Source organism: Manihot esculenta, chromosome 16, assembly GCF_001659605.2.
Source record: "Manihot esculenta cultivar AM560-2 chromosome 16, M.esculenta_v8, whole genome shotgun sequence".
NCBI classification, from domain to species: domain Eukaryota; kingdom Viridiplantae; phylum Streptophyta; class Magnoliopsida; order Malpighiales; family Euphorbiaceae; genus Manihot; species Manihot esculenta.
In genome coordinates, this window is record NC_035176.2 from 3,937,425 (window position 1) to 3,953,714 (window position 16,290).

The following is a 16,290-nucleotide window of genomic DNA, read 5'->3' on the forward strand; positions in this document are numbered from 1 at the left end:
CTATATTTTGTATGTATTTACATTTTAATATAAATCTTTTAATTTTAGTTTAATTGGTTCAACTTTTATATTTTGTTATAGTTTTAGTTAATATATATGTAATACCCGGCTAGAGTCCGGTATCGACATTCTACTTTCCGGTGGAATCTCGGATGTCGGAATCCGCTAGAAGGGTAAGATTTATGTTTTTGTAAAGGATTTTCGTATGTTTTCATGTCTTAAGTATAAAAGGAAATGAGTTTTGAAAGAAAAGAGCCAATGAAGAAATGCAAGGTTCGGCCGCCGAAGGTGAAGTTCGGCCGCCGAACATGCATGAGTTTTCTGGAAAACAATACATCACAGCACACATCAGCATATAAACATTACATAACAACAATGCACATGCATAACTCATGGCATTACACCTCAGCAAATAGACAGGACTCAACATCCTATCCTAGTGGACATGCTTTCCTATTGTGCTTGACCTACTATAACCTCTATGAGCCCGACACTCTCTATCTAGGTCCGACCATATGAACCTAGGGCTCTGATACCAATCTGTAACGATCCGAAAATCGGACCGCTATCGGCGCTAGGATCCAGATCGACTTAAGGTCGCCGGGACCCGTAGCAAGCCTGCTATACTCTCTGTGTACCTGTCAAATCCCATACATGATCATATATTTTCTGTAAAAACATAAAACTAATTCTCTGAACCAAGGCTCAACCTGTGCATGCACTATCTCTGTACTATAAAACCCCTTAATAGAGCTTGCTCTAGACGGGTTCAACTCATACTCTGTTAAGCCTGGTTTTGTTTTCATACTGATACAAACATTCATAGCACATAAACAGACCATGTATACAAAAGGGACTTACAACATGGGTCAAGCACAATACTCTACACTATACAATACGAAACCATTTCTTTACAATATTACATGTCCACACTATGCTAGTACAAAATTCTTTACTCTTTCTGTACCCTGCTGACTTCCTTCTGACTCTGATCCTGCAAGACTGGGGTTAAAGGAGAGGGATGAGCTATACTAGCCCAGTGAGTAGAATAGATAAAACATGTTAATAAAACATGCTCACATGGAATGCATCACATCACAAGTAAATCACCCATCTCAGACGGACAGATTCAAAATTCCCTCTGTTCTATGCCCGGCCCGCGAAGGAGCTACTCAGGACTTCTCTACGCACCCTATGGTGCTCTGTGCCCGACCCTCTCAGGGCTCCTCAGGACTTTACTCGGAGGGCTAGTGAATCCAAAACTATGTCCGATCCGTACAAGCATAGAGTAATGCAATGCGTCACATTAGTGTATTCTAGTGCACTCAACCTATTACATATCATGATGCATGGAACATGCTAAAAGCATTTAATTTCTCAATTTAACACATTAAGTTTAGTTCCACTCACCTCTGGCTGACTCTGAGCTGACTCTGAAGCAGTGCTCACTGATGACCTCTTTGGTTCCTCTGGTCCGTTCCTACACAGATGGACTCAAATGAGGGACCAAACTAACTCAAGAACAACTTTAGAATACTCCCCAAAACCCCCTTAAAACATCCTAAAAGAATCAAGAAAAACATGCAAAAGAAGGCTGGACAGGGCACTTTCGGCGGCAGGTTCGGCGGCCGAAAGTCCCTTCCAGAGCCGAACCTCAAGCACTTTCGGCGGCAGGTTCAGCGGCCGAAAGTCCCTTCCAGAGCCGAACCTCAAGCACTTTCGGCGGCACTTCGGCTGCCGAAAGTCATCTCCAGAGACGAAAGTCCCTAACCTTCGGCGGCCGAAACCCTCCTCCAGAGCCGAAAGTCCAAACTTTCGGGGGCAAGCTTAGGCAACCGAAACCACCTCCTTAGCATGTTCGGCGGCCGAACCCTCTTTCGGCGGCCGAAACTGGATTCTCCAGTAAGGCAGAAACTTGTTCTGCTTCATGCAAACGTACCCAATCTCCACTCCAACATGCAAACCACAATTCCACAACCTGCATATACTCAAGTATAGGCACAAAGGGGTCCAAAACTAACTTAAAACCCCAACAAACAACACAACTAAACACATAAGCATGCTTTGTATACATGGTCTGTTTATGTGCTGTGAATGTTTGTATAAGTATGAAAACAAAACCAGGCTTAACAGAGTATGAGTTGAACCCGTCTAGAGCAAGCTCTAGTAAGGGATTTTATAGTATAAAGATAGTGTATGCACAGGTTGAGCCTTGGTTCAGAGAATCAGTTTTATGTTTTTACAGAAAATGTATGATCATGTATGGGATTTGACAGGTACACAGAGAGTATAGCAGACTTGCTACGGGTCCCGGCGACCTTAAGTCGACCTGGATCCTAGCGCCGGTAGCGGTCCGATTTTTGGGTCGTTACAATATAAATTTTTAAATTTGATGTTCTGGCAATTTAACAATTTAGCTCGACTTAATGGCCAAAAATCCTATACTTTTGATTTTTTTATAATTATATCCTATATTTTTTTTCCAATTAAAATTTGATCTTTTGAAAGTTATTTCAATTGTATCTTACATTACTTATACGGTTAAAAATTAATAAAATTATCACATCACTCGCCGCGTTAACGTCATAAATTTCAGAATAAAATTAATAATAATTTAAAAATTTAGGATAGAATTGCAATAAAACTAAGACTACAGAATTTTTTTATAATTATTTATTTTATTAATAATTCTTTTTAAAAGGAAAGGAATGAAACTGAATTGAATTTATAATTTTAAATGAATTACATATGTTTTAGCCACTTAACCTAGTGAGACTAGATAATTAAATATTTAATCTATATATTATTAATTTTTTGAAATCCACTCCAAATATTAATATAATTTAAAAAAAAGTTATGAATTAGTATTATATTAGAGTTAAAAGAATAATTTAAAAAACACATTCTGAAAATTGTTTTATTATTTTAATATTTTCAAATCGAATTACGTTAAATATTATTTTAAATTATTTTTTAATATTTTTAATGATAATTTTAAAAATAATGCTAAATAGTAAATATATTACACAAATTTAAAAAAATCGTTGGATAATGATTTTAATCAAAAAGATCATTGATAAAAATTTTAAAAAAAATTGAATAATAATATAAATAGTAATTTTTAAATATATTTAATAGTAAGAGAGAATAACTTGATAATTTTATAAGTCTGAAAAACAGAATTTAATTGACAAAAAATAAAAATATAGGGTGGAATTATAATAAAAATGAAGTATAAGATTTTTTTTACAATTAATTCTAAATTTTTCTTTATCGGCGTGGTGATATGTCATTTGATGTGCCAATTTTATTAATTTTTTAACATCACAAGTAATTAAAGTAGTTTTAAAAGATTATATTTTAATTGACAAAAACATATGGTGTATAATTATATCAAAATTAAAAGTATGATTTTTTTTTACCATTAACTCATTATTTTTTATATAAATTAATGAGCAAATGATTGAAAAGGCTCAATATTTATATTATTTTATATTTTAATTCAAATATTTAAATTTTAAATTAATTAACTCGGTATTTATATTTAAGTGTAATTTTATTCGATTTTTAAAAATCAAAATATAACAATTTAGATAAATATTGATAACCGCCTGGCTTTCCTAGCTCAGGAATAAGGACGAATCCAGAAGAAGGCCACAAGTCCAAAGCCCGTCAGACCATACGATCGAGAGACGGCCCGATTTCACAAGCCCGGGACCAACAACCCAGGACAATTCGGATTAGATACGAGTACAGGCCCAATAGGGAAGCAGGCCCATTCACTCATCAACCATGTTCGCATGCGTGACAGGGAGAATTAAATGGCCGCCTGGCGTGGAGAAAGGGTCTGACACGTCCGTACGTACGGGCCTGAATAACATGGACAAGTAACACTATATACAGGGGGTCTTCTCTTTCAAAGGGATCTCTCTCTCTTCTTCTTCCGGCTCCTTCCTGGACTCCATTTTTATTTTTCTCTCTGCAACTCTTGCCTAAATACACTACTCTAATTCATAAAATCTGACTGGAACATCGGAGGGTCTCCACCGGGGCATCTCCGGTGGACCCCTGACCATTTTTCCTTATTTTGCAGGTCCTTCCATGAAATAGAATATTGAGAGACCCATTTGATGGACCCATATGTTGGACCAAGAAGAAAGTCAGATTTATCATGGACTAGGAGGATAAAAAGATTTATCAAATGGCGCCGTATGTGGGAAACGAAAGAGATTTTAATATCTCTAAAGTTTCCAGATCCACCCATTGAGATCCACATAAAGCGTGAAAAATTGGGGATCTGCTGCTTCGGGTTCACGATAACAGTGACTTCATGCCTGGTGAATGACGTCGGGACAGCCGGCGCAGGAAGGTGATGATCCAATGTCGCGTCCAGTCATGGGTGTCACCGGCGAAGCCCGAAGCCGTGCATTGTAACAGCAGAGAAAGCTTGGTCGTCTCGAGGACGGGGAAGACAACTGCAGGAGATCGCGGGGTATCTTGCGATGCCTTCGACTTCGTATGCGCCGGCGGCGGAAAGCAAAGCCGGCGAAGCACAAAGGTTGTCCTGTCATCGGCAATCCGGGCTGGCGACGCCAGCGGGTCGGCTGTGCATGCACTTGGAGTGCGGCTGCTGCCTGGGATCGTTGAAGTTGAGCGAGTCGCCGAAGTCCAGCGAGTCGTGCACGAGATTGTTAAGGTTGAGAGGGCTCTCCCGTGAATGAAGACCCGATGGCCACGCAGATCTACATCTGCTCAGGAAGAAGGAAAGAAGTCGGAGGAAAAGCTCAGACAAGTTGATAGAGCAAATTTGGAAAGAACAACTTCAACAAATCAACAAGAGATTCCCAGTAAACATCACGAACTCGGCTGGACATTGAACCACATGAATAAATCAACTCATGCTTAACAGTCGACGGACTCAAGCTCGAGACCGAAATCGTGAAGTCGGATAGATGTACGCTTGAGGTTGAAGTCATGTCCGAGGTCGATCCCGCATTCCTGGTTGGAATAGCAAGGCAGAAAGGCTTGGAAAATCCAACGACCACAGCATAAGATCACTCGTTGAGGGTGGATCCGTGCTCGAGCTTAGATCGGTGATCGAGGTCGAAACTCGATGTGTCGTCTAACTTGAAGACGAGGTCGGTGGGGTTACGAGGTCGGCAATCCTTCAACCTCTGATTGAACAGACCTGCTTTAGTACCAGAATGCTGGATCAAGGCCTCGAGCTCTCTCTTCTCCTTTTCCCCCGCTGCCACCACAGCGCAGACTAAACCTTCGGCTGGACTGTTATTCAGCCGCTCCCAAGATTGCCGAGCAAATGGTGGCAACTCCTACATCAATTTCTCTGATCCCGGAGTTTGCAGTACTGATGCTCGTATCCTTCGAATACTTAACTCATTCTTGCAATTTCTCAACAAAAGGATGGATCTGGCACGATCGGTGGCGAAGATAGCTGGCGGAGTTAGAAATGGGACCCCTCAAGAAGGATGTGGTGATTTGTGAAATTCTGAATTGAGGAACGAAACAATGCAAAGGTTGGCGTGGGAGCTAATGTTGCCTTCGATTTATTATTATTCACTATTGACAGCTGTGAGAGCAGTTTTTTCTAGTGCGCAGCGCACTCACGGTTTGGGAAAGATGAGGTAGCTTTCTTCTTGGTCATTGGGAATGGTGCAGCCTAGAAGCTCCTCGAAGAGAAGCAGAGCTGCAGGGGTTCATAACTTATCCGAAAAGAGGAGGAGCAGAATTAATGGAAAAATGAAGAGCTTACGCATTTCTCTCCAGTAATCTGAGTATGGACAAAAAAGCAACATCCAAGAAGTTATAAGACAATTGTCCTGGACCAATTGACAGTGGGCGGCTACAGCACTCGACACCTCGGTCTTTCATGAGTTCCTTTGACGGTTTCCGTGCTGGAGAGGATAACTGATCAGGGATCATGTGAGTGGATCGGCACGAACCGCACTTCCAGCTATGAACCCGCACTCACTCGGTCTGCGAGAACCTGCACGCACCTGAAGTGTTGCTCGCCACATTTTGGATAATCATGCCGATTGATGATTGAAATAAGGTACACATAACTCGCCACGTGTCATTAACATAATTGCTGTTGGAGAAATTTACAAGCCCTTAATTACTTATCTTAAATACTCATGACATATATGTATGCTCCAGTTACCCGAATCGTATTTTGCTGCGTATATTTATTGTTTTGCTTCAGAATTTCAAAAATGCCTTTACTTATCGGCAATTATTTTTAATTAAACATTATTAATACAAATGATCTCATAGATTATTAGAAGGCATGCTTCACATGTAAATAGTAAGACTAAATTTAATCAAAATATACCCCTATGAGTTTAGATATCCTGATAATTGCTTATATTTTATAGATTGAAAAATCCTGGAGAAATTCACGTATGCAAATATTGTTTATTGAACTTTCGAATGGCATGAGTTAATATTGTTAGTTAGAGCAAATATTTACGTTCATCTGAAACATGAAACTAAGTGACACGTGTGACATATTATTGGTGAATATTATTGAATTAACAACTAGCATCCTCGTTATATACGCTCTATGCAAGCTCTTATTTTATAGAAAAATCCTGAATATTTCAGAAGACCATGAGACATAGAGACCTCAGAGGTAGAAGACCGGGATCCCCAAGATCTCCCGGAATTACAAGTCCAGGATCCCCAAGATCTCCTGGTAGTGAAGACCCTGAGACATAGAGACCTCAGAGGTAGAAGACCGGGATCCCCAAGATCTCCCGGAATTACAAGTCTAGGATCCCCAAGATCTCCTGGTAGTGAAGACCCTGAGACATAGAGACCTCAGAGGTAGAAGACCAGGATCCCCAAGATCTCCCGGAATTACAAGTCCAGGATCCCTAAGATCTCCTGGCAGTGAAGACCCTGAGACATAGAGACCTCAGAGATAGAAGACCAGGATCCCCAAGATCTCCCGAAATTACAAGTCCAGGATCCCCAAGATCTCCTGGCAGTGAAGACCCTGAGACATAGAGACCTCAGAGGTAGAAGACCGGGATCCCCAAGATCTCCCGGAATTACAAGTCCAGGATCCCTAAGATCTCTTGGCAGTGAAGACCCTGAGACATAGAGACCTCAGAGGTACAAGGCCGGCGGATCTCAAAGATCTCCCGAAGCAAAAACGGCAGGCGAGGATCTCAAAAGACCTCCCGGAGCAAAAATGGCCGGCGAGGATCTCAAAAGACCTCCCGCCAAAACGGCCGGGATCCCCAAGATCTCCCAGTGCTACAAGCAAAAACAACTCACAAGAACATAGTTCCGATCTCACATAAAAGATTGGGGCACGGGACCATAAATGAAAAGCTAAACTCCGACCTCCCAAAGGAGCTCGAATCATAAAGTAGAGAGACTTTAATCTCACACAACAGCCAAAAGTACCAAAGCACCATGCCTATCTCAAGAAAATGAGCTCGGTATTGGTAAACCCAATAGGCAGATCGAATTAAGGCGAGGCGAATCCTAAGTAAAAGGCATACCAAAATACAGAGTCAAACAAAGAATCAGGGGCAATCATAAGAGGCACTAACCTCGAGAATTGACCGCTAGCACTAAACCAGCTCTACTAGCCTAGAGAGAGGTCTAAACAGCAAAGAACCCGCAAAACGCTCGAGGGTAGGCAGCCCGGAAAACACTCGGGGGCAAAAAAGAAAGGTTAAAATTGAACAAATAAGTCTTGAGATTATAGGAAGAAAACTGTTTTTATTTTCTTACCACTTGTGTAGTAAGTTACAGAGTTTATATAGTACATGATATGAACAATTAGACCTTTGATTGAGCCCTCAATTATGTCCTAGAATCGTGCTATGCTAAATATGGTAAGATTTGATCACTGACTGATTTACAATCATGGCAGAGGATTCTTTCCAACAACTGATTAATTTACAATCATGGCAGAGGATTCTTTCCAACACTCCCCCTCAAGTTGGTTCATGTGGATCTAGCATACCCAACTTGCCCAAAACCTCATGGAATATTCGTCCAGCTACTGCTTTGGTTAGGATGTCCGCCCATTGATCCTCTGATCGAACAAATGGTAAAGATATCAGACCACTGTCCAACTTTTCTTTGATGAAATGTCGGTCTATTTCAACATGTTTTGTTCGATCATGCTGAATTGGATTTTCAGAAATGCTTATTGCCGCCTTGTTGTCACAACGGAGTTCAGCTGCATCCTTTGATGGGAATCCAAGCTCAAACATCAACTTTCTGATCCATAGGAGTTCTGCCAGTCCTTTTGCTATTCCCCTGAATTCTGCTTCAGCACTTGACAGTGCCACCACCTTCTGTTTCTTACTTTTCCACGTTATCAAATTTCCTCCGACAAAGGTAAAGTATCCTGAAGTAGATCGTCTGTCAGAGAGATCTCCTGCCTAACTTGCGTCCGTATATCCACTGATACTGAAATGACCATTCTTTTTGAACAACATGCCCATCCCAGCTGTTCCTTTCAAATATCGAACGATTCTTAATGCTGCCTCCATATGGTCTTGTTTTGGATCATGCATGAACTGACTTACCAAACTCACAGCATATGCCACGTCTGGTCTGGTGTGTGATAAATAAATCAGTTTTCCTACGAGTCTCTGGTACCTCCCCCTATCTGTGGGTCCTTCTTTTGAGTCCTTGCTCAACTCGTGATTGACCATGACTGGAGTATCGACTGGTTTGCAATCTATCATTCCTGTTTCAGTTAACAGATCAAGAATGTACTTTCTCTGTGATATTAGAATTCCCTGGTTTGATCTGAGAACTTCGATTCCAAGAAAATATTTTAGCATCCCCAGGTCTTTCATCTCAAATTCTTGGAATAAGTTGTCCCTCAGTTGTTTGATTTCGTCCACATCATCTCCAGTTATAATCATGTCATCCACGTATATAATCAAACACGTGATCTTCCTTCCTTGCCTCTTCAAGAATAGAGTGTGATCGGAGTTACTCTGTCGATATCCATTTTTCTTCATTGCTTGAGTAAATCTCCCAAACCATGCTCTGGGTGACTGTTTCAACCCATACAAGGCTCGCCTCAATCGACACACTTCTCCCCTTCTATATCCACTCATGAACCCTGGTGGAGCATCCATGTATACTTCCTCCTCCAGATCACCATGTAAGAAAGCATTTTTCACATCAAATTGGTGAAGTGGCCAGTCTAGGTTTGCAGCTAGAGAGAATAGGACCCGTATTGTATCAATTTTTGCTACTGGAGAGAATGTTTCAGAATAGTCAACTCCATAAGTCTGAGTATATCCTTTTGCTACAAGTCTAGCTTTATATCTGTCCACCGTTCCGTCTGACTTATACTTTATGGTAAACACCCATTTGCATCCCACTGGTCGTTTTCCCTTGGGTAGCCAGCATTTTTCCCAGGTCTTGTTTTTCTCCAGGGCATCCATCTCGGTCTCCATCGCCTCAACCCATCTTTTGTCCTTCTGGGCCTCTGTGGCATCCTTTGGTATCCATTCTGAGCAAATGTTTTTCTGTAGGTTGACCAACTGAGGTGATAGTCTTTCTCCTCTGGTAACATTTGCCACAGGGTATCTGGACTTGGCTGCCTCGAATTCTGGATCATATCTCCTGGGTGGAATTCCTCTATTATTCCGAGGGGGTAGGACATATTGGCCTGTTTCAGAAATCTCAAGGGAAATAGGTTCAGTAGTAAGGTTATTAGAACCAGGGGAAAGTTCAGATTCACATACCTCAGTTGTGTGTTCCTCAGGATATTCTACGGTGTCAGGTTCTGGTTGTGACGTTGAGACCGAGGACTGTACTAGATGGTCAGTGTCTCCCAGTTCTGGTGTAGTCTCAGGAAGAGAAGAATGATCAAGTTCTGGCCCCTCCTGACTAAGCCAATTTGGCAGTGGTGGTGATTGTGCCGTTGTCTCCCCCTCACTGCTAGTTGGCAAGGGAAAAAAATATTCCTCTTCCAGAAAAGTGCAGTCCATGGTAGTGAAGAGCCGTTTAGAGATTGGGTCAAAACACCGATAGCCCTTTTTATGGACACCATAACCAAAGAAAACACACTTAAGAGCACATGGATCAAGTTTAGTGCGGTGTGTTTTAGGAATGTGAACATAAACTGTACAACCAAAGATTTTAGGTGGAAGGTTGAGAAAGGAAGGGATGGTGTGATGAGAGGACAAGGTATGCAAGGGAGATTGGAAATTAAGGACGCGAGACGGAAGTCGATTGATGAGGTAAATGGATGTGGCAACTGCTTCAGACCAAAACTTAGGAGGAACTTGGGCTTCAAACAATAGGGCTCGGGCAGTCTCAAGGATATGTCGATTTTTCCTTTCAGCAACCCCATTTTGCTGTGGTGTATAAGGACAAGTAGTTTGGTGAAGGATCCCATTATCCCGGAAAAAGGTTTGGAGATGGTTATTGACAAATTCCCCCCCATTGTCAGATCGGAGGACTTGAATGGTCTTGTGAAATTGGGTTTTAATCATGCGGAAAAAATCACAGAATTTCTCAGCCACTTCACTTTTTTGTCTTAACAGGTAAACCCAAGTAACACGAGTGCAATCATCAATAAAAGTCACAAAGTATCTATAATCAGGAGAGACAGTTTCCGGGGCAGGCCCCCATACATCAGAGTGTATTATTGAGAAGGGAGTATCAGATTTATTTGTGGATATATGATAAGTACTCTTATGACTCTTAGCAAGCACACATGAAGAACAAACTGGAATGTCAATGGATTTAAACTCAGGAAACAAAGTACGAAGATAATCACTTGAGGGATGGCCGTAGCGCCGGTGCCAGAGCCATAACTGTCGGGTTGAGGACCCTTGAGCTAAATGAGCTGACCCAGTACTTGAGATCTCCTCCACATAGTACAGTCCATCTTTCTCAGTACCACGGCCCAGTACCGTGCCCGTATGAATATCCTGCAAAACACAAAAATGAGGATACATGAGTACTCTGCAATTTAACTGTTTGGTGATCTGACTGACAGAGAGTAATTTGCAAGATAAGGAAGGTACATAGAGGCTGTTGGAGACATTTAAAGTGGGGGTTATAGAAACGGTACCACCACCGATGACCGGGAAAGAGCCACCGGTAGCGTTTAGAATATTGGATTTTGAGGGTGGGGCTGACACAACAAAATCTGAAGAATCATTAGTCATAGTGTCTGTGGCTCCTGAATCAAATATCCACCCACTAGTATTTTGTACCTTGTTAGAATTAAAACAAGCAGAGGCACATTTAGATTTATTTAAAGAGACAGGGGTAGAAAGGTCATTTGCCCTCCTTTCTAACCCTAAAATACCTCCTTTCCGATCATAAGGGACACCCGTGCCTCCTCCTTTCGCGGCTCCTTGTAGTGCTGTGATAAACATCTCCATCATCTTTGCCCATACAACATAATTGGAATCATTCAATTTTATGTCAGACGGTGGCTGTGCTGAATTAAGAGTGAATTGGTTCATTGATTTCTGATTTCCATCTTGGCTATTCTGAATTAACTGGAATAGTTTTTGTGACAGGTCTGCTATTGGATCAATTATTGCCTAGGATTGGTCAACCGGGCTGGGGAGGTCGGCCATTGTTGTTTCGGTGAGAGAAAGAAGTTGGGAAGGGTATCTGGTAAAGGATTATTGCAGGATGGCTATATTTTTAGACCGAAACCTGCTCTGATACCATCTTGAGATTTTAGGAAGAAAACTGTTTTTATTTTCTTACCACTTGTGTAGTAAGTTACAGAGTTTATATAGTACATGATATGAACAATTAGACCTTTGATTGAGCCCTCAATTATGTCCTAGAATCGTGCTATGCTAAATATGGTAAGATTTTATCACTGATTGATTTACAATCATGGCAGAGGATTCTTTCCAACAACTGATTGATTTACAATCATGGCAGATGATTCTTTCTAACAATAAGTAGTCAGACTGAAACATAGCCCGTATAAGGCTCGACAAGACGATAAGAAATTAAGTCCGACTCTACAAAAGAGCTCGGGGCATCAAAGTAAGGAAGGCAAAAATCCGAACTCCTGAGCCTATAGCACAGGCAGCATCACGAGTTATAGGCGTAAAAGCCTAAGCAAAGAACAAAAATCCGAGCTTCTTAATCCGCAGTACGGATGGACTCGCGACAAGTAAACAACCAAACTGAATAAAGCTGAGCATAGAGGACATACCAGGAAGCCGAACTCCCTACATGAAAAAGCCTGCAAATGCTGAAAAACACAAAAAGCTAAACGAAAGCAAGAGACCCTGTTCACAGCTCGGATTAACTCACAGTAAATAAACACTTAGCAAAGATGACCCTGGAAGAGGAAAACGACAAAAAACCGAGCTCTCCATCCTGATAAAGCACACAGCTCAAGCCGCCCGCTCTTCTGGCTCTAATCCGTTATTTAGCTCGTCCTTGTTCATTAACGGCATCGTTCGTCGGTCACATGGTCATGAATAGAGTTTAAGGATTTATCCCCTCGCCAGTTATGGAATAACCACCGAGGAGGTAAAGGAGCAATTGATAACCGCCTGGCTTTCCTAGCCCAGGAATAAGGACGAATCCAGAAGAAGGCACACAAGTCCAAAGCCCGTCAGACCATACAATCGAGAGACGGCCCGATTTCACAAGCCCGGGACCAGCAACCCAGGACAATTCAGATTAGATACGAGTACAGGCCCAATAGGGAAGCAGGCCCATTCACTTATCAATCCTGTTCACACGCATGACAGGGAGAATTAAATGGCCGCCTGGCGTGGAGAAAGGGTCTGACACGTCCGTACGTACGGGCCTGAATAACATGGACAGGTAACACTATATACAGGGGGGTCTTCTCTTTCAAAGGGATATCTCTCTCTTCTTCTTCCGACTCCTTCCTGGACTCCATTTTTATTTTTCTCTCTACAACTCTTGCCTAAATACACTACTCTAATTCATAAAATCTGACTGGAACGTCGAAGGGTCTCCACCGGGGCATCCCCGGTGGACCTCTGACCATTTTTCCTTATTTTGCAGGTCCTTCCATCAAACAGAACATTGAGAGATCCATTTGATGGACCCATATGTTGGACCAAGAAGAAAGTCAGATTTATTATGGATCAGGAGGAGAAAAAAATTTATCAAATATAATATTTCATTATTTTTTAAATATAAATTAATTTTATATATAAAAATATTTAACTATCGTTAGATGATATATTTAATTTTAAATATAATAATAATTCAACAGTTAAATCTGTAGTGGACAGTTTTAACAATACATAAATTTTATTTTATATCAATAATTATCAACATTTTATAATAAATATATTATTTTTAACTATTTTATATACACTGCTATTTTCGATTAAATAATATATTTACTATAAAATATTTATAATTATTACTGTAAAATAAAATTTATCAATGTTAAAGATATATGAATTACATATTTAACAATTAGATTATTTAATTTTAATTTTAATTTTAATTTTAATTTTAAAAATTAGCTAAAATTATACTCAAACATAAATTTTGGACCAATTTATTTAAAATTTAAATATTTAAATTAAAATATAAAATAATATAAATATTAAGCTGTTTTCAGTCAATTGACCAATTAAAAAATAATAATAATACACATGACATGGCAGCTAGACTAACAAATTATCACATAAACTATCAAATTTAGAAATTTACGTATCGATTAAAATTACATCAAAATACAAAGGTTGGATCAATTAAATAAAAACTAAAGGATTTGAATTAAAAATGACCTTTTATATTATAATTAATAGCAAAAATATCATATTTACATGTAAATTATATAATAAAAATAAAAAATATTAAATTTCATTTTTAGTTCAAATTTATTTCAAGCTATTTTTAAAATCTAAATACCTGCGTATCGTTAGATTAATATTCGATTTAAATTAAAATAATTGACCGAATCAGATTAATTTAAAAATTCATTTCAGTTTTACATTCTTTCTGATTTAGTTCAGTTTTAAATTTTTAAAAATTTAATTATTTTGATTCAATTCGATTTTAATAGAAAAAATTAAAAAAATAAAAACTGATTAGTTACTAAAATTATTTCGTTTTAATAATATAGAAAGATCAGATTCTAATCAAGATTGAAATATTTTAATCGAATAATAAAATACTTAAATAAGATGTAAAAAAATAAAAATTCCAATCAATAGAACTAAATTAAATCGAATTAGTTCGATTCAAATCAATTTTTTCTAGTTCGATTCAATTTTGAATTTTAAAAATACTTAAATTTCAAATTTTAATTTATTTGATTAGATTCGATTTTAAATCGAATGAACCGAAAGTTTTAAAATGTGGACCATTGTGTTTAGTTTATTTAGTTTTATTGCAGCTTTTAATAACAATTTAAAGATAAATTTATATTTAAAAACTAAAATTTAATATTTTTAATTTCATTATAATTTAGAGCAAATTTGGGTATTTTAAATATATATATATATATTTAATTAAAAATTGAAAATTGGAAGAGTAGAATCGGAAATTTCTCAAATTTACTGAGATATATTAACCACCAGACTAAATGACTAAATCTTTGAATATATATATATATATATATATATATATATATTATATCTCAAAGTAATAAATAAAAAAGTTTTTACTTTTTAAACTTTTGTGTTGCCATGAAACACGTTGATAGCATTGTTTCTTTAAGGTGGTTTGGTGAAATAAATAAGAAAGTTGAAATATTTGCTTCTTTTGAAAATTTTGATAATAAAATTATTGGTTACTGGTGATATTATTATGACTACACGTACTCTCTCGTCCAATTTTATATATCATTTAAATTTTTTTATGATAATAAAAATAATTAAATTGTCTAAATTATAATAAAATAATCCTTAATTTATTAAACTAATACTTTACATCCACTTTAATTTTAAGGATTTCTGAATTTTATCAAAATTAATTATTAAATTTCTATAATTTTAATCTCCAAATAAAATATTTATCATAATTTTAAAATATAACTATTAAGTTTTTCTGTTAAATATTTGGTTAGCTTACTGGCATAATTATCCATCAAAATGAAAGAGTATTAAAAAATTAAACCATTTGATTTTCTTATCAACTCATTTGATTCTCATTATTATAATGATTTTAATTATTATGACTTCTATTGGTTCCATAAAATTAACGGTACTATGTATTTTCACTTGTTGATTTTTTGGCGAGTTTTGTTAATTTTAAGAATTTTCTGGAAAAGGAAAATAGTAGACATCTCTAACGGAAGCAATTAACGATTTTTAACGGAAGGACTTAATAGTTATATTTTGAAATTATGAGTAATATTTTAATTGGAATTTAAAATTATAAGTACCTAATTGTTAATTTCACCAAAATTCAGAAATTTTATAGTAATTTTTTCTAATTTTAACAATTTTCTTTCTATTAATTTATCTAATAGAAAAGTAAATAATAAGATAGGGTTTAGAAAATTGTAAAAATAATTACCCTATTTAGTAGATAAAAGAGTAAAATTAAAAAAAAAATACTCTTTAATCTTTCCAAAATAATAAATAATTAAAAAAAAAGTTTTTCAAATGTAATAGATAAAAAAAGATAGACAGAATATTACACTATATTAATTTGGTAATTAAAAATATTAAAATTAAAATATAAATGTAAATACTTTATCCTAGACTGGGCAGTATTCGGTTCAAATCGAAAAAATTGATCGAACCGAATCGATTTGAAAAATTAATTTTATTTTTTATATATTTTAGTTTGATTCGTTTTTAATTTCAAAAAATTCGGTTATTTTGATTTGGTTCGATTTTGATCAGAAAAAAAATTGAAAAAATCGAACCAAATCGATTAGTGATAATAATATGTTTTTTCAATAATATAGAGAAATTAAATCATATTAAAATTAAAATATTTTAATTAAATTTTAAAATATTAAAAATAAAGTGTAAAAAATAAAAAAATTATTAAAAATCGAAACTGATCAAACTGAATTGAATCAAACCGAATCAAACCTGTTCGGTTCGATTCGATTTCTGACAAAAATCAATTCGGTTCGATTTTCATAAACACTAAAATTTTGGCTTTCAATTTATTCGGTTCGGTTTGGTTTTAAACCGAACCGACCGAATGCTCACCTTTTGTAAGCTCACTTCTATTTTCATATAAATTAAGAAAATATTGTTAGTATAATTAAATAAATTTTTGTTTAATTTTTTAATATATCATTCATGAATATTACTCCATTAAAAATTAAATAAACTCATTAAA